At 38.9% G+C, this 20,179-nt stretch overlaps 1 protein-coding gene across 1 annotated transcript in view; it reads left to right on the top strand.

The window, feature by feature from the left end:
- The window catches only part of MST1R (macrophage stimulating 1 receptor), a 1,081,737-nt gene that overhangs the window by 169,785 nt on the left and 891,773 nt on the right, over positions 1-20,179 (top strand). The gene's annotated exons all lie outside the window — the stretch shown is intronic.

Raw genomic sequence — 20,179 nt, forward strand, 5'->3', positions numbered from 1 at the left:
TTCCAAAGATGCGGTAGTTGCTGGGAGACATATCTGTCCCTCCAACATGTCCTATTCAAGATGCAGGCCATACCTAGGTACCTGGAATGGGTAGCTCTAGTCCTGTTTGATTTACGGATGTACAAGAAATTCATTAGGTTTGGGATGGAGATTGCTCTGTAAGCCAGGCATAAGTCTCTCCTAAGAAGTCTATATGATACTGAGTTGTTGTGTCTTTCGGCTTTTCCTGGTTAGGGGTCGCCACGGTGGAATTCTGGTCCGCTAATGATTGGTAGTCGATTTTTACGTGCAGAGTTACCAGCCCTAACACGCAACCTTCAACGAAGGTACGCCCATTCACGCATGTCTCCACGCAGAAGACACTCTAGCTGAGAATCGAACTGGACAGCGTCGTACTGTGAGGCGACAAAGCTACTGCAGCACCACCACTGTGGTTACATGATACTGAGTACAGTGAGTATATTCTTGAACCAATTTGTATGTGGGAACATAATTTACCGCTACTGCCTTTGTTTTAGCTTCATTAATTTTGTATCCCAAAAATATATGAAACTGTCTCAATATGTTCCACAGCACTGTAATGTCCCTTTCTGGTTTGTCAGGTATAAAATAATGTCATCTGCAAATAGTGTCATCTTTTCTTGACTGCCAGTTATATCCTTGAAGTTCTGAGTCCCTTGTTTTCTTTGCCATTCATCCTAAATATAGTGCAAATAACAAAGAGAAAAGGGGACACCCCTGCCTGGTTCCTCTGCTAAAGCAGAGGTTATTATAGAGGACCCCACCTACTTTAATTTTTGCTTCTGATCCCTCATATATCCTTCTAATCAACATTATAATTTTATCAGGGAATGCAAATGCTTCCATTGCTCTGCTGATAATGTCCTAGTTTACTCTGTCAAATTCTTTCGCTGCATCAGAACCCACCAACAACAGTCATATTTATTAACATTCTGCTTTCCTCTGGATCACCAGTGTTCTGTTAATGTTGTCAAATATTTGCCCCCCTCCACAAAACCACATTGATCTATATCAGTTTTGGCATCACTTTTGCCATTATTTTAACCATTGTAGACATGAACACTTTATAATCATGGTTTATCATTGAAATGGGCCTGTATGAAGCTGGATATGATGGATCTTTACCCCCTTTAGGTATTACAGTTGCCACCACTTTCAGGAAGTTGGTACTTCTGCTTCTCTTAATGTACTGTTAAACAAAACCTTCAAGACCTTTATCAGTTTTTCCCCGTCTAGCTTCATCCAGACTTCCAGAAGAATGCTATCTATTCCTGGGGACTTTTCTGTAGATTGGTTATACATCACCATTTTTATTTCATCTCCTACTATCCTAACTGTTAGTAATTGAGCCTCCTCTACCTCTAACCTGGGCGTATTTAATTCTTCTATAAACACTTCCATTTGTACCTTTTCTTGATTTCTATATTTCTCTGCTTTATACAGACTTTCATAGAATTTCTGAAATATTTCTACTACTTCTACAGGATCCCTTTTTATCTTCCTTGTTATATGCTCCCTAAGCTTTAAGACAGCCCTTTCTTCTTTCTGATGCCCGAGTCATTGTGCTGAATAATTTTGTGCTCTAGAGTTATTATCAAAAACAGTTGCTTAACAGCAATCTTTCTAAACTCATGCATATTATCAAAGTAATCCCTTATTTTCTGTTTAGAATTCTGCAGTTGCTCCTTTTCTTGTTCTGTGTGATTCCCCCTATTTTGCATTAGTTTAACATTTGCAAAACCAACCATCTTTTAATGCTAAATTTTAATATCAGAAGTATGAAAAATAAAATACCTGAACTCCAGGCCACAATAGCACACTACTCCCCAGACATAGTTGCTTTAACAGAAACCTGGCTAAATAAAAACAGTTAATTCAGAAGTTCTCCCTACCGGCTAGAATATAATTACACAAGACAGACCACTTCATAAAGAGGGTGGAACTGCCTTACTGTACAAGTCCAACTTAACTGTCCATCAATTACCAAACTCCTACCCCTCCCCCAATAATTGGGACATACTTATCTCACAACTTCAACTTCACCCTAAAAAGGTCATTACCACAATTGTGATCTATATTCCACCTGGCAATGCACCTGCTAACCTTGAAGACTTCTTATCCTGGTGTTCTTCCACATACTCACAAGAAACCCTTATTCTGGGGGACTTCAACCTAGATTGGTTCACCTGTATATCAGAACCACCAATTAATCTAATAAATTTTCATGGCTAGCAGCAGCTAGTCCACATTCCAACTAAATGTGATAAAAAATCTAAAAGGGAATCCATCCTTCAATGGGTCCTAACTAACAACCCCACATTGTACCCTCACACAGGCAGTCTCCCAGACACCTTAAATGACCACAACATAATATACTTTATACGTAGTAGAACAAACATATGCAAAACCACTAACTATATATCCACTAGAAACACAAAAAAATTCTCTCCTGAGGTCCTCAACACTTTATTCTGTAACTGTGACTGGACCCCCCCTAAAAACCCTCTCACTTGACCAGGCTGTAGCATACTTCAACAAAACATTTCTTCATCACCTAGACACTGTCGCTCCATTGCGCAAAGCCAAGGTTAGAACCTCTACAATCCCCTGGCTCAGTAAAGAAACCAAACAAATCCTAAAGTCCAGAGACACTGCCTGGCTTTACTATCAAAAAAACAAAGAAACACAAAGCCTAACTAAGTACCAAGAACTGCACAAATGTGCAGAAAAATGCATTAGGCTGGACAAAAAATCCTACTACACAACATTACAAACTAAATACCAACACAACCTGCAAAAATTTTGGAAAATGTAAACCAGCTACTAAAATCCACCCAAAAGGCTACCTCCAAACCAACCACCCCCGGCACTAAAGTTCCCATCGAAACACAATTCAACTCCCACTTTGTGAACTCAATTATATCCTTAGTATCACAGGACAGTTCCAACCTCACTACCCCCCCCCCCCAACACAAATAACACTAATACAAGCTTTACCCTCAAAACAGTTTCCACCACTTCAATCAAAAGCATGCTCTCCAAACTAAAAACCTCATCAACAGTAGCCGCCCTACTCCCCAGGTATTTCTTGAAACTCACAGCAGATGCTATTTCTATCCCAGTCTCCACTCTCATAAACAGATCAATTGTTGAAAACTATGTGCCCAAACTCTGGAAAATATCCTGTGTTACACCCATACATAAAGGTGGGACCTCCACTGAATTTAATAACTACAGATCCATTGCTTTACTTTCCCCCCTGGCCAAAATCCTAGAAAAATGCATCCATACCCAGATGCTAAACTATCTACTAGACAGCAACCTCCTGTCACCTACTCAACATGGTTTCAGACCTGCCCATAGTACCACTTCAGCCCTCCTCTGTTTCGTAAACCATCTCAGAAATGAAGGCCTACAAGTGTCAACTCTTTTTTTGGATATGTCCAAAGCATTTGACACAGTCTCACACCAAATCCTGCTAAGTAAACTAAACCAATATCATCTATCAAATTCCACTCTTACCTGGTTCCAAAGCTACTTAACTGACAGGTACCAAGCTGTGAAATGGGAAAATTCCCTCTCTCTCCTCAGCTGCCCATAACTATAGGAGTCCCACAGGGTTCTATCCTAGGACCACTACTATTCACAGTCTTCACAAATGACCTCCATACCTCCACACAGCATGCATCTATAATTCAGTATGCAGATGACACTACCTTAATCTGTGTTGCACAAAACATTCCCACCCTCCTGCAAACAACTCAACTAGCATTCTCTGACATTGAAAACTACCTTACCAAAGCCCAACTTATCCTCAGTCCAAAGAAAACTCAGCTTATGATTATAACCAGTTCTAACAAAAACACTAACAGTCAATTCACTATCTACTCCACAAATGCTACTCCAATTGCTCCAGTGGCACATGCTAAGCTATTGGGAATAACCATAGACTCTCACCTAAAATTTGATAGTCATCTCAACTTAACTATTAAAAAAGCACATGCCAAACTGGGGTCACTCTACCGTATCAAACCATTTCTTACCAACAACACAAGATCAACCATTGCTCGCTCCCAACTTCTATCCACCCTACTCTATGCATCTTCCATTCTGACTAATCTCAACAAAACTGAACTAAGCAAAATGGAAGCCTGCTTTGCTGCAAATTGCCCATATAGAACTCATCACTGTACTACTTTGAGACAGCTCCACTGGCTTGAACTGCCCAACCTCCTAACCTACAGTCAGCTCTGCCTCTGTCATTCTATCTATTACCTCCCCAATAAGTGTCCTGCTCTCAAAAACCTAGTACAACATCACTCAGCCAAAAGGCCTCTTAGATCATCAAGCAAACTACTACTAGAAGTCACCAACAGCTACAATAGCTTTGGAGATGCACTATATAGTAGTTCAGTGGCTAAAAAATGGAACTCTGTCCCCACTAGCATTCAAAACACATTATCCAAAGCCTCCTTTAAAGACCTCATCAGGCAACATCCCAAGCAAAGTTGGCATTGCCATGATTGCTCCCCAGGCTAGTGAAAGCAGACAACATATACATACTAAATCTAGAGCACTTAGGTTCATAGGTTCATAGGTTCATACTAGGCTATCTGCCCTAGGGCATTTATAAGCCTAGCCAGAGTGTGTGTGGCTTTCACCACCCCTTAGGTTGAGAATACTATACCCATTAACTTGTTTTGCCTCTGTTCAGTAGTGACACAGAGATGATCCCCAGGATAAACCTACGATCTCCCATCCACTCGTCAAGATTCCTCTTGAACAGAGCCAGTGAGGGGCTCTGCCTCACATGTACCGGGATTCTGTTCCAAAGTGTAGGGAGTCTCTGGGTGATGAATCTGTCCCTCCAGCACATCCTATTTATATCTGTGCTGAGGTTTAAGTCTCTTGCTCTCATGGCTCTGGTGGACTTGGATTTTTTGAGGTGGAGCATGTCCATTAATTCCGGGTTGGACAAGGCCTTGTATGTCAGGCACAGATCACCTCTGAGCAGATGGTATGCGACTGAATAGAGCTGGAGTTTCTTCAGTCGGGCAGCATATGACATATGTTTGAGTCCCTTTATCCTTTTGGTGAGGAACTTTTGAGGTCTTTCTAATTGCTGCAGGTGTCGGGTAAGGTACATTCCGAATGGGGCGTTGTACTCAATCATTGGCCTGATAAGTGAAGAGTACAGGGGCACAATGACCTCCCCTGATCTAGATGTGAAACCCTTCATGATCAGGTGGGCAATGTAAAAGGTCTTCCTAACCACTTTGGCAATGTGAGTGTCAAAAGAGAGGTTACTGTCAACTTGGGTCCCCAGGTCCCTGATAACCTCTTCCGTGCTTAAAGGATTACCACCTATGTGGTAATTAGGGGTTACCTTGTTTTTCCCAAAGGGTATGACTATACATTTTTTTGGCATTTAGCTTAAGGCCATGGCTCTGGCACCAGTTATCCATTTCTATGAGACCTCTCTGAAGGATGTCTGTGTCCGATGGAGTATCAATTATGGTGCCCAGTTTGCAGTCATCTGCAAACTTTGTCAGCCACAATCCCTCTATGTTTGTCTGTACTTCTGAAAAATAAATGCCGAACAAGAGGGGGCCTAGGACTGAGCCCTGTGGGACACCGCTTGTGACCGGTTTAGAGTCTGACATGGCACCAGCAACTCTAACCCTGTGGGTTCTGTCCTTAAGCCAGTTTGCAACCCATCTTGTGACGTATGGGTTTACGTTTAAGCTGGCGAGCTTTTCTATGATACCCGAGTGGGGTATTGTGTCGAAAGCTTTTGCAAGGTCAAGGTAGGCTGTGTGAACTGCCTTACCCTCATCAATGGCCTTGGTCACTGCCTCAAAAAAGTCGACCAAGTTCAAGAGGCAGGATCTACCCTTGACAAAGCCGAATTGAGTAGTATCCAATGTCTGTAGGTCCCCAATGTCTTTATTTATGTGTTCCATTATGATCCTCTCCATAGCTTTGCAGACCAGGCTCATCAAGCTTATGGGGTGGTAATTTCCAGGGTCCGTAGAAGCACCACCTTTGTGGAGTGGGACCACAGTTGCTGTACGCCACTCTTTGGGTACCTGTCCTGTGGTAAGGCTAAGACTGAACAGCAGCCTTATGTGTGGGTTTAGTTCTTCATTGAGTTCATGTAGCACACAGCCGTGGACACCGTCCGGTCCCATTGATGCTGTGTTTTTTGCTTTAGAGAGGGCAGCTCTCACTTGAGCATCTGAGATGTTTGGGAGGCTACACTCTGCTGGGATAGTTATTTCTCCTTTTGGGGGGGAGGGAGGGGAGAAATTTGCACTGAACCTGTCTGCCAGTATGTTGGCAATGTCTGTGGGGTCAGTGATTTTTGTATCATTATGGACTAGTTCTGAGCATATCGGGGAGTTTCCACCCAGGTTTCTAACATAGCTAAAGAAGGCCTTGTGATTGTCTTTAGAATCTTTAGCGATTTTTCTCTCAAAGTTGGCCTTGGATGATTTTATGAGTGATCGCAGTTTTTTACTAGTAGTAATCAGAGGTGCCTTCCCTTTTAGGGATTTTGCTCTGTCATGTAGTAGCTTTCTCCTCTTGTTGTAGAGTTTGTTTATGGCTGGGGTCCACCAGACCGGGCGCTTGCCTTTGGTGGAAAGGGTCTTGATCTTATTTGGGATTGCTTGATCCATGCATTCCTGGAGGTGTTCGTAGAAAGCATTTCTAAGGGTTTCAGCAGCGTGGGTTGTGGTTTCCACTGGCTCGGGGGCCTTGAAGGATACCACTCCAGTCTTAAGAAGTGTGAAGTTGGCTTTTGAGAAGTTCTTCACTGTGGTCTTTTTTTCTGGGGGTGGGGGCGGGATGTGGATCTCCAGTGATATTAATTTATGGTCTGATCTCACCAATGAGGGATATACTTCCAGTGTGGAGTATTTTGTCCCCATGTTTGTGATGATCAGGTCTAGTATATTTTCTCATCTTGTAGGAGTGGTGACTAGTTGTTCCATAGCATTTGAGTTTATGAACTCCAGGAACCTTTGGGCTAGGGTGTTGGGGCTTGAGTAATGTTCACAGTCTATGTTTGGGTAGTTGAAGTCACCCAATATGATGGTATTTGGATAGACATTCATACTCTCCAGTGTCTTCAGGAAGGCTGTGTGGGGTTCCTGAGTTTGAGAGGGTGGTCTGTAGCATGCTACAAACTGTAGGGCAGTTTTGCCTATGGTTAATTGCACCTGGATGGTCTCCGATGCTTTGTGCATTGCCACCAACCTGGAGGTGTGGGTATCCTTGATGAATATGGATACACCCCCTCCTTTTGTGGAACGGTCCGGGTTTTGGGGTCGGAACGCATGATATGAGGTAAAACCTGATAGTGCCGGGGTGCTCTCAGGAGCCTTGAACCAGGTTTCAGTCACAGCACAGACATCGATGTTCTCCATAGTGAGGAGGGCTTCGAGGGCATGCATCTTGAGGTTTAGACTTCTGGCATTGAGCAGCATTACCCTTAGTTTTTTTCCATTTTTGTTTTCTAGGGCGGTCAGTTTATCATTTGAGCCTTGCCTAAAAAAGGCACTATGGGGGTGGCAAGAGCCTTTGCCAATATCCGGAAGCCCAGGGGTGACAGGTGCAAGCTGTCCCTTGTGAAGCAGTGTGGCTTGTCAAGCATGTCATCCCAGGCAGACAGACACTGGATCCCCTTAGAATGACACCAGTAATAAAGCCAATTATTAAAGCTGATCATTTTGTCTCTGTATTGTGGCATCATTCTTGGTGAGGGTAGGATACTGCTCAGGGTCATACCAGCCTGGGCTACATAATCTGAGAGCTCCTCTATGTCTCTTTTCATGTAGTCCAGGGAGGTACGTCTCAGGTCGTTCACACTGGCATGGACAATGACTGAGTCATACTTGTACTTGCCGTGGAGTGACCTGAGTGCTTGTGTTATGTGGCAGATTCTAGCACCTGACAGGCAGCTTACTGTGACCCTCTCCTTGTTCAGTCTGGTGAGTGGGACGTCAGTGTGCCTGACTATGGAGTCACCTATTACAAGTGTGTCTGGCATTGTGTCTGGCCTTAAGGGCTGTGACTGTTTAGCACACTGACTTTGTGCACTATGTGTTGCTTGTGTTTTGTCATGAGGTGGCAGTTGCCTGTGTGGCTGCTTTGGAGGCCTCTGTTGTTTTGGTAGATTTTTGATCAGTGCCTCCGAGTATGTCTTTGTGTGTTTATGTGTTTGATTTGCAGTTGTGATAGTTCTATGTGTGACTGGGTTTGTGGTGTGCGTGGTTACCTTCTCCTCTTGTCTGGTCTTGCCAGTCCTGAGTTGAGTGAGCTCGGCCTCCAGTTTGGCTCTATAGTTGCATCTCTCGCATGTATTTGTGGTTTGTGGGAGAAGGAGAAGGTTGTCTGTGTACATGAGGCAATTGTAACATTGCCTCAAGATTCCCAGATTCACCAGCTGAACAGGAGAGGACGCTAGCAATTGACCCTTCGACATGCTAGAAGAAGAATAAAAGTTTGCTGTGTAACTGAGTCAGAAGTACTCAGAGGGGTTTTAGGCTAATGAAGTACTTTGTATAATATAAAAGTACTTTACCTGAACAGAAAATGCTTTATGAGCAAGTGCTGAGCTATTCAGATAGAGAACAGACTGTTTAGAAGTAGAGCAGTTCTAAGGGAAAAATTGAAGAGCAGACTTTACGGAGCCAGAAATAGTTTAACCGGCGTTGCGCTATGCGCACAACCGCACAAAGCCGCGCAAATGCAGATTTTAACCAGGGAATTTCAAAAGAGCTAGAAATGGTCCAAAACGACCAATTACTACAGCTTCTTGTGCTGAGGTCACTTCCCTCAAGGACAGGTAGGCTGTTCAAGGCTCCCCACTCCTACTGGTGAGCTAAGAAACTTCCTTCTATCCAAGTAAGGCAATGGACAACACAGGAACTACACCATAGCCCAGGATACAGCAAGGCCTGTAAACTGGTCTAAACTAGTCGAGGAGAGGCAGGAAAACAAGGAATATTTTTTTGTTTTTTTTTGTTTTTAAATAGAAACACACAGAAATGCAGAAAAGGCAATAAGTCAGTAGTACAGGCTAGCACACTTTAGTGGGCAGCCAAACAATTAAATTAAACAGCAAACAAACACTTTTCGACTAGAATAGTTTTCAATCTTACTCACAAACACTGGCTAATCTACAATGTATGTACTGTACCTGTGTACTATGTATGTATTCTACCTGTGTTCCAAATATCAGCTGTACACCGCAAATCTATTAATTACCTTTATTTTTAAAATTAATATTTTTCTGTTTGTTCTCGCCACTGTAACTGTTTATGTGCTGCATACCACTGTAAAAACATGTCTCTTGTAATTTGTGTGTATACTGATCATGTCTAAATAAATAAATGTGTCTGTAATTTTTCTTTGTGGAGCTTTTCTCCCCAGGCCTCTGCTGAAAAAGGGCATTTTCGGCTCAGTCAGACACCTCCGGTTAACAAATGTAAAATAAAAAAAAAAAAATAAATAAATAAAAATTTGTCAGTCCCTCTAAATAATTCTTGTTACTTCTTAACCATATCTCCCTTTCTTTTATTTCCACCCTATTTTTAAACTCCACTTCAAATTTAGCTCACTCCCTAGCTATATTTTCAGAAGAAATTTCTATCTTCTCTAATAGCTCCTGAATAAATTTCACTACCAATTCGTTAAATTCTTATTTTTTCAACGGATATGTGTGATAGTGCCCATGTCTCATTTTTATTTCATTATCCTTTTTTTTATTTTTGGTTTTATTGACTCATGATCTGCAATAGTAATTGGGTGTGTATCTAGATATTTAATTTAAATGCACACGTTCCTGTAAATATTAATTCTGTCTACCCTAGCCCAGATTCTGTATCTTGGGGAATTATATGTAAATTCACTCCAAACTCCTTGTACTGAATTCACATCTTCCATGCTAAATATTTCCACAAGTTTCATTAAAAAAAAATCTACCTTCCTTTCTTATATTTTCCCTTCTGGGCCCCCCAGACACATCTTCACTATAGATTGAACACTCCAAATAGAACCAAATCCAAAATACCACTGTTGCTCAAACAAGAAAGCAGCCAGACTGTGTTAAATAATTTTAATCAATTCTGGTACCTCGGCCTTCACCCTCTCATGGAATAAATCTAATACACAATACAGCCCTTTATAACTCATCATGAGACCATTTGCGTAAGCAATTAATTGCAATCAAACAATTAAATGTTTTTTTTTAAATATTTTTCTTAAAGCCAAAACTTGCTTTATACAAAAGAACTTTTGCAACATACAGTTACTAACTTGTCCCTTTTATATGTAAAAAATATAACAATTTCCATGAAAAACTATGTATTGTTATATAAAATACATTAATATGAAAATACTTATATTATATACAATTCAAAATATTGCACATAATGAATTTTATAAACTTCATACTTCTAAATTCATCCCATTTGGAGAAAGAGTGTTGTAATTTATAATAAATCTAGATTCCATTTCCAACAATCTGTTATGGAAACCTAAATTATTGTCACCCATATCACTCAGTTTCCCCAGAACACAAAAAACGAACCCATCAGAAAGTCCCCTATGTTGTTCCCAAAAATGATTGGCTACCGGACTGTCTAATATTCTGTGTCTGATGTCCCCCAAATGTTCTAGAATTTTGAGTTTGACTCTCCTTCTGGTCTGTCCAATATACCATTTCTGATTTGCACAATTGCAACCTATGATATAAACCACCCCAGAAGAGCATACCTCTCAACCTGGAAACATCAAAAATCTGGACAAGGCCCATGAAAAATAGGTACAAATCTGTACGCTGATTAACATAAAATTTGCATACATAATTACATAACCCCACCCACTCCAATGGAATCATGGGATACCAACTTTCAAACTCAAACTGAAGAACAGACAACCAAAATATGGCACCAGAGTCCCCCTGGAACCATTGCAGTGTCCAATTACCTGGCTATTTCGCCCCATTTACCATAAACACTAATGTGCATACTGTTTTACTTCTACAATGATTATTTGGATTATATTTTTACATTTTATAGCACAATGCAAAGCAATAATAGACATCTGCTACATAGGGTACATCAGGGGATTTAATTAATATAATGCAATATAGTCAACTGGGAAGAGCATGTCTAAGATACACAAGTGCTGTGGTATCAGTCGGCTTGCATAACGACAAAGAAGTGGAAAGGGACAGTAGATTAGCTCTCTACCCACAGTGACCCTAATTACCCTCTCTCCATCTATGATACTAAAACAGTTTTCTTTATAATGATCTACCATGACACACTTTCTTCACTTGCCAGTATGATGACTGTTAATTTGCTTGAATACAAAACTGTACATTACAATTGTATTTTTGAAAACTACAAAACTGTAAATTTTAACCATGCTCCTCAATAATGCTATTTTTGCCATTGTCAAATTGTTTACCACTGTTTTAATTTGGGTAGTTTTTCACTGTTTTGTTTTAACAACAGGGCAGGCATGGTAAAGGGCCACTGAGAAAAATGCACTACTCCAGTAAACAAATTTAAACCAATAAATAAAAATATACAAACTCATCTCGGTTGTTAGCCTTTCCACAACTAGCAAGTCATATGGGGCTGTGAATAATGATATAGCAAACTGCAGCACAGAGGAGTTGTGTTTGCTTTGCAACACAGAACCTTATTAAAAATAATGCACCAGGTGGAGTCTTGTCACCTGGAAGGAAGTTCAAGACTTACTGCAAGAAGTTAAATTAATATTTTACACATTCACACACTTTCCCTTTAATTTGTTCTTCTATTCTTTCCTGCTTCTCTTCTTGTGACCCGTGTGCTTCCTCACTGATGTAAAACAACTCCCAACACACACACACACACACACACACACACACACACACACACTGAGAAAACCAGACAAGGCAGCTGTCAGCAAGGAACTAATGTAAGGTTGACCTTTCTTATTTTTGTAAGGCAAGGTAATCTTCAAGCATGAGATCCATTCATGGAGGCATGCACACAAGCCTGGTAGTGAACTGAAAGTGTCACAGAAATGTAAATTGGAGGAAATAGAGGTGAGGTACAAAAATATATATATATATCTGTAGAACAAGTCCTGACAGTCTTGAAAACTACAACACAATAGTCATTATAAATATCAAACCATGGTAGCTCTGATCGATGTAAAAGATTCCAGTCATCTATCAGAAAGGGTAGTTTACTGAAAGTTGGCTACAAATTGTTAATGCTAATTGCTGTTTATTATACTATTCTAATTCACTCTGTATTTTTCTCCCAGTGACTCAACTGAAAAGAGGTAATTACCTTATCAGACCATTACAGTCAACAAATGGAATGATTGAACAAATAAATAAATAAAAGTTCTCTGATGCCCTGGCCAAAAATATCCTAAGTAGGATTAATACCAGTTTGGGTCTCCCCTGAAAAGAAGCCACTAACTTAATGGGAGTTACCTGGTCAATAAAGATTAAACAAAATATATAAATTACTCCTTGCATGAGTCAAAGTAACATGTGTGCTACAATTTTCCAAGTAATGTTTCATGTAAGGGGTGCCTTTATATAGTAATGATGGGTATGTTTATACTGCATTGATGAAGTTATGTACAAGCACTAACTATTATATTATTAAGATTTTTGATCTCCTAACTGTATATAACTGGTGTCCTGCTACCCTGTAAACAAAATTTAAACATAAGGACAATTGTATTATAGTTAGCACTCTGTACCGAAAATACTACGTTGTCTGTGCATGATATTCAAATAGGTGGAACAGTAAAGGAGATGCGTCCTTAATATTCATTTTTTTAATTTTATGTTTCATACAAGAATACTGCTTTAAATAAGCTTTAGTTCAATTAATAACAATAAGACTGCAAAACAGCTACTCATTTATGCATTTCTTTTCATTATTCAATTATTTTGTTATTCAGGAAACGTCCATCTGAAATTTGTCCATTTTTAGTAGGGTTCCCTAGAAAACTGGAAGGAAATATACATCAGCATTTCTCTCTCTTTAAATATCAATCGGTCTGCCTGTCTCTATCTTTATATGGACATACAGAAACCATGGCTTTTGGGGCCATACTAAGTAATGTTTAGAAAGTTGTACTCAGTAGAGTACAAAGAGTATGTTTAGCTACACTTTTGGATCAGCGAAACAACAACTAATACCCAACAGTTACAGAACAAGCGTAATTATCTTTACTCTGCCCTTCATTGTAAGGGAGTGTGCTGCTGACTACTTTCAGACATATCCAAACATCCAAACATATAAAATGAAAAGTAAACAGTTTGGTACTGAACACTAGGCAAAAATAAAGAAAACTACACAGATATCTCAAGCTATGAGGAAATATTACCAAGTTATTAAACAACTGCTATCAGGTACAGTAAAATTACTATATATGCCAAGTATGCTATACTGAGGCTTCCTAAATATCGTCAACACCGCAGTAAAATACACCCTGACCCAGATCATGTCCCTAGTAATACTGCAAGTATTAAGAGCCGCATACATACTACCCCTTGTGCAAAATGCAGTCATTCCTTTTACAACTAGTAAAGGTGCATTTCTACTCAAACAGTGCTGCCTTTCGCCACCCTCGTGGGTCTCTCCACAGAAGCGGTGTTTTTCTACGTGCAAATAAAAGGGTTTACAAATGATTGCAGTACACACTTAAAACCAATGTGGAAAATCTTTTGGTATAAACAAGTGATTCCGGTGTCGCAATTTTGTATTTACCAGTGGATTATTACTTGAATCTTGGTTGCTGTACTCATACCCTTATTTGGGTCTTTCAGAGTGAATATATCTTGTGGTTTTTGTCTCGTGTTTTTCACTCTTTCCATCAGTTTTTGGTTTTAAAAATGAAGTGGTCCAAAGCGATCTAGAAATCAGGTTATGCCACATTCCCCTGGAAGTTCCTGCCTCATCCCTTTATTTAGAGAGCAGGTCACGAATGGCTCCTAAGTTTAACTGCTTTGCAAGTCAGTGCTTGAGAAAGGTATGAGATCGGCTATATCTACCTATTTGATTGTTTTTCCAAGTAAATAGACTAAGTGGTCTAAGGAAGTTCGTTGTACACACAGACACACACTTTACTGCAAATAGCTCTCTCCGTATCAAATAACTCTCCTTACCTTACTTCAAATGGAAGAGCCGTTAAGCTCTCCTCTCTCATTCGCGGCCAAACACAGCTCGCTCGCATAAATCCAAAACTCTTCTCTCTTCCCGCCCACATTCGTAACTTACTGGTGGTGATGATTCCATAAAGCTTCTTGCAGACTTGCACTGGTGATTCCATAAAGCTTCTCGCATAATGATAGACTCTATAATACCCGTCTAAACATCCCACGTGCATTTGCGGCAAGCCAGAAATGATGGGAACTCCCTCAGCTCAATTCCAATTGGCTGGTAGCCCTACGGCGCTGACGTCATCGTGCACGTGATGATGTCAGCGCCGGCAGCGCGAAAAATTAAAATCAAAAGGGAAATAAATCGGAAATGAAGGGGTGCCACTCGGGAATCGTGACACCCCTTCATTTAGACCCCAAAACTCGGTAAAAACCGAGAAAATCGGTATGGTTGGGAGGTCTGCAGAAGAGTTGCAATCAAAGTATTCCAAAGCATTATATCTTACATTATTAATTCTAGTTCCACCAACTAGAAGAATGCAATGAAGTTCCAGTTATAATGCCACGATCCAATAGATTAAAATCTTTTATTCAAACACACAATAAAAATTGGTTTAGCGCTTTCATCTACGTGACCGTAGACTTCATCAGAACACTTGTATCTAATTAAATAAACATATATATACTCTAAAAAAAACGCCAAAATTAAACAATTAAATACATATTAAAAATTGAAAGTGGTAACCACTTCCACAATGCATACATCCATAAAAAACATATAGCATATATCATATAGGTATCAATTATTTGGATGCTTATATATTTTCTGATGGCACTAAATTTCAGTCCAGAATCTATAGGAAAGAAACTTTTTGTAATAGTTACCTTGAATATACTGGTAACCACCCATATTCCCAGAAAAAAAAGTATTATTAAGGGGCAATCTATTAGAGTGGCTAGGATGACCACAGTTAGGGAGGATTTCCTTATGGAGATGGATTACGTAAGGAAGTTATTCTTGGAAAGAGGTTATCCAGAACACTTAGTGAAGGATGTAACTATGTATATCATCAAAGAATGGGGTAAGAAATATACACCTGTTTTGGGTGTAGGACCATATCCTAGACAGATGTACATGAATAACAGTAATTTGAATTCAGTACAAGGTGGACAAAATTTTCAGAGGGCATGTATACTAAAGTTTGGTAAGCAGGCAAAGGAGATCAAACAGATCATAGATAAGAACTGGAATATACTTACAAGTGATGAGAATATACATGATAAACTGGGGATGAGACCATCTTATGTATATAAAACAGACAAAAATCTTAAGAGAATATTTGAAACAGGATCTAATGTATTTAATAAGCACATACATCAAGGGAAGGGTGGAACCACTAAATGTGGACACTGTAAACAATGCCATTGTATTATAGATAAGGATAGTATAGTGCTTCATAACATCATAAGAAGCAAGATTTATTTTAGTAAAGGTAATTGTCAATCACAGCATTTGATATACCTAGCTATATGTTCTTCCTGTCATTGTTTTACGTGGGTAAAACGGACAGGAAGTTAAAAGATAGAATATACGATCATTCGTATTGTATCCGGAAAAAAGATACTAATAATGCTTTGTATAGGCATTTAAGCAGTAGTCCAGGTTGTGTGTACTTTTTATTTGGCATTTTGGAAATTGTGAAACAGAATCCTAGGGGTGGTGACATTAAGGCACTGGTTTCTGAAAGGGAAATCAGATGGCAAATTAGGTTAAATGCAGCTACACCACCAGGTCTGAATGACTATATACCCACTAAACCTCTTATAAGAAACTAGTAAAACATCACAGCTTAAGGAATTTTTTTATAAGCTGACCTCACATTTTGTAGCTTGGATTTTGCATATTTTGATGTTACTACATGCTTATTCATATAGATATATAAATTAATTACATAAAAGCTATCTATTTAGTTCTTTATACATATATATAAATAGTAAATGCATTTAGATAGAAAATGTTTTTATTGGATAGATGGTATGGATATCATGTTGTATGCAATTAGTTAAATGTTTCATTATATATTTTTATTGATTCTTTTATATTGCAATTTTTTATACATTTGCAATCATTAACTGTCTACAAGGTTGCTATATGTTTTTTATGGATGTATGCATTATGGAAGTGGTTACCACTTTAAATTTTTAATATGTATTTAATTGTTTAATTTTGGCGGTTTTTTAGAGTATATATATATATGTTTATTTAATTAGATACAAGTGTTCTGATGAAGTCTACGGTCACGTAGATGAAAGCGCTAAACCAATTTCTATTGTGTGTTTGAATAAAAGATTTTAATCTATTGTATCGTGGCATTATAACTGGAACTTCATTGCGTTCTTCTAGTTGGTGGATTGTTGCGAGTTCCAGTTCGTATTGAATTGGTAATTCTAGTTCCAGCTAGATTCCTAACTCTAACACACACCTTGCATCTCCCACATCGGTAGGTTCCTACCTTAATATTCTTTGATAACTTAGTTCTAGTGTTTAATATTTCCTTCAAATTTTGAAATCTACCATTAGAAAAAGTGACTGTATTGGGAAACAGCTTTCCCACCTTGTCATCTCCAATAATGATAGGCCATAGTCCCAATACTATTTCCCTTAAAGTGCTGGAAAATTCTGAAAATTTGTTAACAAAAAATACACTCTCCTTTTGTGCTTCATCTCCAGCACTCAAAATCTGGCCCCTGCTTTCCCTTGAATAATTTGTTCTGTGTGCAGGCCTGTTCGTATATAAGCCCCTCAGTCCCAAATCATGTTCAACATGCTCCCTAGCTGCCTTGATTAACTTCTTGGAATAACCTCTTATACTAAGTTTTGTCTCAATTTTATTAAATTAAACGTTAATCCTTCCCAATTCTGAAGTATTGGTCGCAATTCATTTAAACTCCCCTAATGGAAGGGAATCTATGAGACAATTGCTGTGCATGCTAGATGCATGCAAAAAATTGTTGGCTGCTGTAGCTTTATAGAAGGGCTTATATTGCACTTTATTATCAGACCCTACATACAATTCAATATCCAAATACTGAATGCTATTCCTACCCACAAGATGTGTGAAATCCAAACCACATGGATTGTCCTTCATTTCCAAAATAAATTCCTCAAAATCACTCGGATCCCCTTTGCACAGAAACAAGAGGTCATCAATAAATCTCTTGTATTTCACCACTTTATTCTTGAAAAAGTTTTTTGGATAAATGAATAAATTTTCAAAATGGGCCATGAAAAAAATTGCATATGAGGGCGCATATGGAGCCCCCATTGCTGTGCCTTCATTCTGTAGAAAATAACTGCCCTCAAATTCGAAACAATTGTGTGTTAAACAAAATTCCAAAAGACTGATAATATAATAAGTCCTAGTCCTTCACCCAACATTTTGCCAATCGCTTCAAGCCCCCAAGTTCTATTGATGCTAGTGTACAAGGATTTGACATCCACACTAGCCCAATAAAAGTCTTGTTCCCAATTAATGTCTTTTACCTCCATACAAACCTCCCTAGTGTTCTTCACATGAGCTGGAACCCTGGACAAATTACATTTTAACACTGAATCCAAAAAAATTCCTATGTTCTGTAAATAAGCACCCTTGCTGGAAACAATAGGATGGCCAGGTGGATTCCGAACATCCTTATGCAACTTTGGAATAATAAAAAATCTCGCATTTTTTGGATTTTTAATATGTAACTTCCTAACATCTGTTGATGTAAAAAACCCCAGCCATTCACCTCTCTCTAATAATTTCAGCAGCATTGAATTATATTCCTTTATAGGATTTGAGGTCAAATGGGTGTATGTTCTAACCTCCATTAACAACCCTAAAGCTATGGAGTTGTACTTCTCTCTGGGCAAAATGACCCAGTTACCTCCCTTATCAGATTGAGTAAATACATACTGATTGTTTGACCCTCTCAAACTATTCAGTGCCAACCATTCATCTTTGTTCAAATTATAAGATTTTTTGCCCATTCTGAATTTTCTATGTTCAATCTCTAATTGCTTGAACAACGTCTTTTCAAAAACATTAATTGCCACATTGACTTTCGGTGAAACAAAATTGCTTTGATAGGGAACTTTGGGAACATCTAACTTTCCGTAACCAGTGTTAAATTCAAAACCAGAAGAACACAAAGAACATTCATCTTCCACATTAATATCAATCACTTCATTTTCATGAAGAGTCATGTTCATTAGTGAACTATCTAATATAGAATTCAATGGGTTGTCTTCACAATATTCAAATCTATTTGCAAAAAATGCTCTTAAATGCAGCTTGCTACAAAATTCTTTGGCTTCTAATAATATATCCGCCAAAGAAGGGAACCTCTTCGGAACAAATTTGGTGCCCTTATAAAGCACACTTTTAATGTTATCTGTTACAACAAAATCAGATAGATTTACTATGCAAAAATTCTCACCTCTATTAGAGTTAATGTTGGAAATGCAAATCTGCCCCTGTTCAAATGAATGACAAAAAATAGGTCCATGTTCGAGAGCTCTGGAAGCTCCTCTGCTGGAAGGAACGACTTCATCTCCTTCTTCCCTTCCCCTGAAAGCGGCGGCCTCGCCCTTTATTCTGATTGGGGCTCTGACTGGAATTGCTCACCCCGCCGTTCGGACCAGAAGCAGAAACCTGCTCCATGTTTAAATCTTTAAAGGAAACACTCTTCCTACTAGTGGAATCCGTTTCCGCTGAGGAGACTGACGAGTCTCTTGATGCACCAGATCTAAGATCTCCTCTGTTCATTTGTCTCAAGTTCCGCCCCTTCTTAAAGCTGTATTGCCATGAAAATATTTTACCAGATTCATGGTCTTTGATATCGCGAACAAACTTCTTGCTTTCTTGTTTGAGCGACAGTGGTATTTTGGACATCTTCACTATAGCAAATCAAATTCCAGTCCCCACCTGCAAATAATGTTCTCCCAGAATTTTCTTAAGCTGCAGTATAGCAGTTTTTGTTGGAATATAAATACATTCCAGTGTAATTCTCCTCCCTTGTTTATAGTCGCCTTAGTACTACAAATCTACCATTATTGTCTTTTTAATCATCTTATGTTGCTACCAGAGCTCCTTTTGCTATTAATATAAGTATTCCTCTCTTCCTTTGCCCCAGGTATTCTACTGAATAACTATTCTGAAAACCTTTCTCTATCAAATTCATATGTTCAGTTCTTTCCAAGTGTGTCTCCTGTAGAACAGCTATTTGCACTTTATATTTTTTAAATATAGTTCACTACTCTTTTTTTGTATTTATCTGTAAAACCATTAACATTGAAAGACATTATGGAAAGCATCATATTCTTGAGAGATTATTATTCCCATCATTTATGTATAACAGCTTTTTTGTTAAATGTCTAGTTTCAGTTTTTGTGTTACATGCATGTACTGTTTGGCAGGTTAATCTTTTATACACTTCTTTCTTGTCATCTCCATTTGAGCCTATGTCACATCTTATAGAACTTTTTGTTTTATTGAAAAACCTGAAAACACACACACACACACACACACACACACACACACACACACACACACACACACACACACACACACACACACACACACACACACTAGCTTTACCAGAAAGGCTCATTCAGACTCTGCTACACTTTGCTGTGAAGGAAAGGTTAGTTTGCTTGTATTTTTTGTATTACTGTATTGCCTTTCTATAATTTGAATACTGTAGTTTGTTTTCTTTACCTTGTGTTTTGCTTGCATTCTGTTTTAACAGCATATTAAAACTGCAAAAGAGACCACAGCTCTCTCTGTTCTGAGTCAGGCAGAATTTTTTCCCACCCTCTCACCCATTTAAGTTGTCTTGTTAAATACCACTGTCTTTCTAGTTGCCCGCCTCTTATGTTAATCTGACCATATATCTCATTTCTCTCTACTTTCACTGGCTTATGTG

The sequence above is a fragment of the Protopterus annectens genome, chromosome 7.part1, assembly GCF_019279795.1.
Source record: "Protopterus annectens isolate FY-2018-M chromosome 7.part1, PAN1.0, whole genome shotgun sequence".
In the NCBI taxonomy this organism is placed as follows: Eukaryota; Metazoa; Chordata; order Ceratodontiformes; family Protopteridae; genus Protopterus; species Protopterus annectens.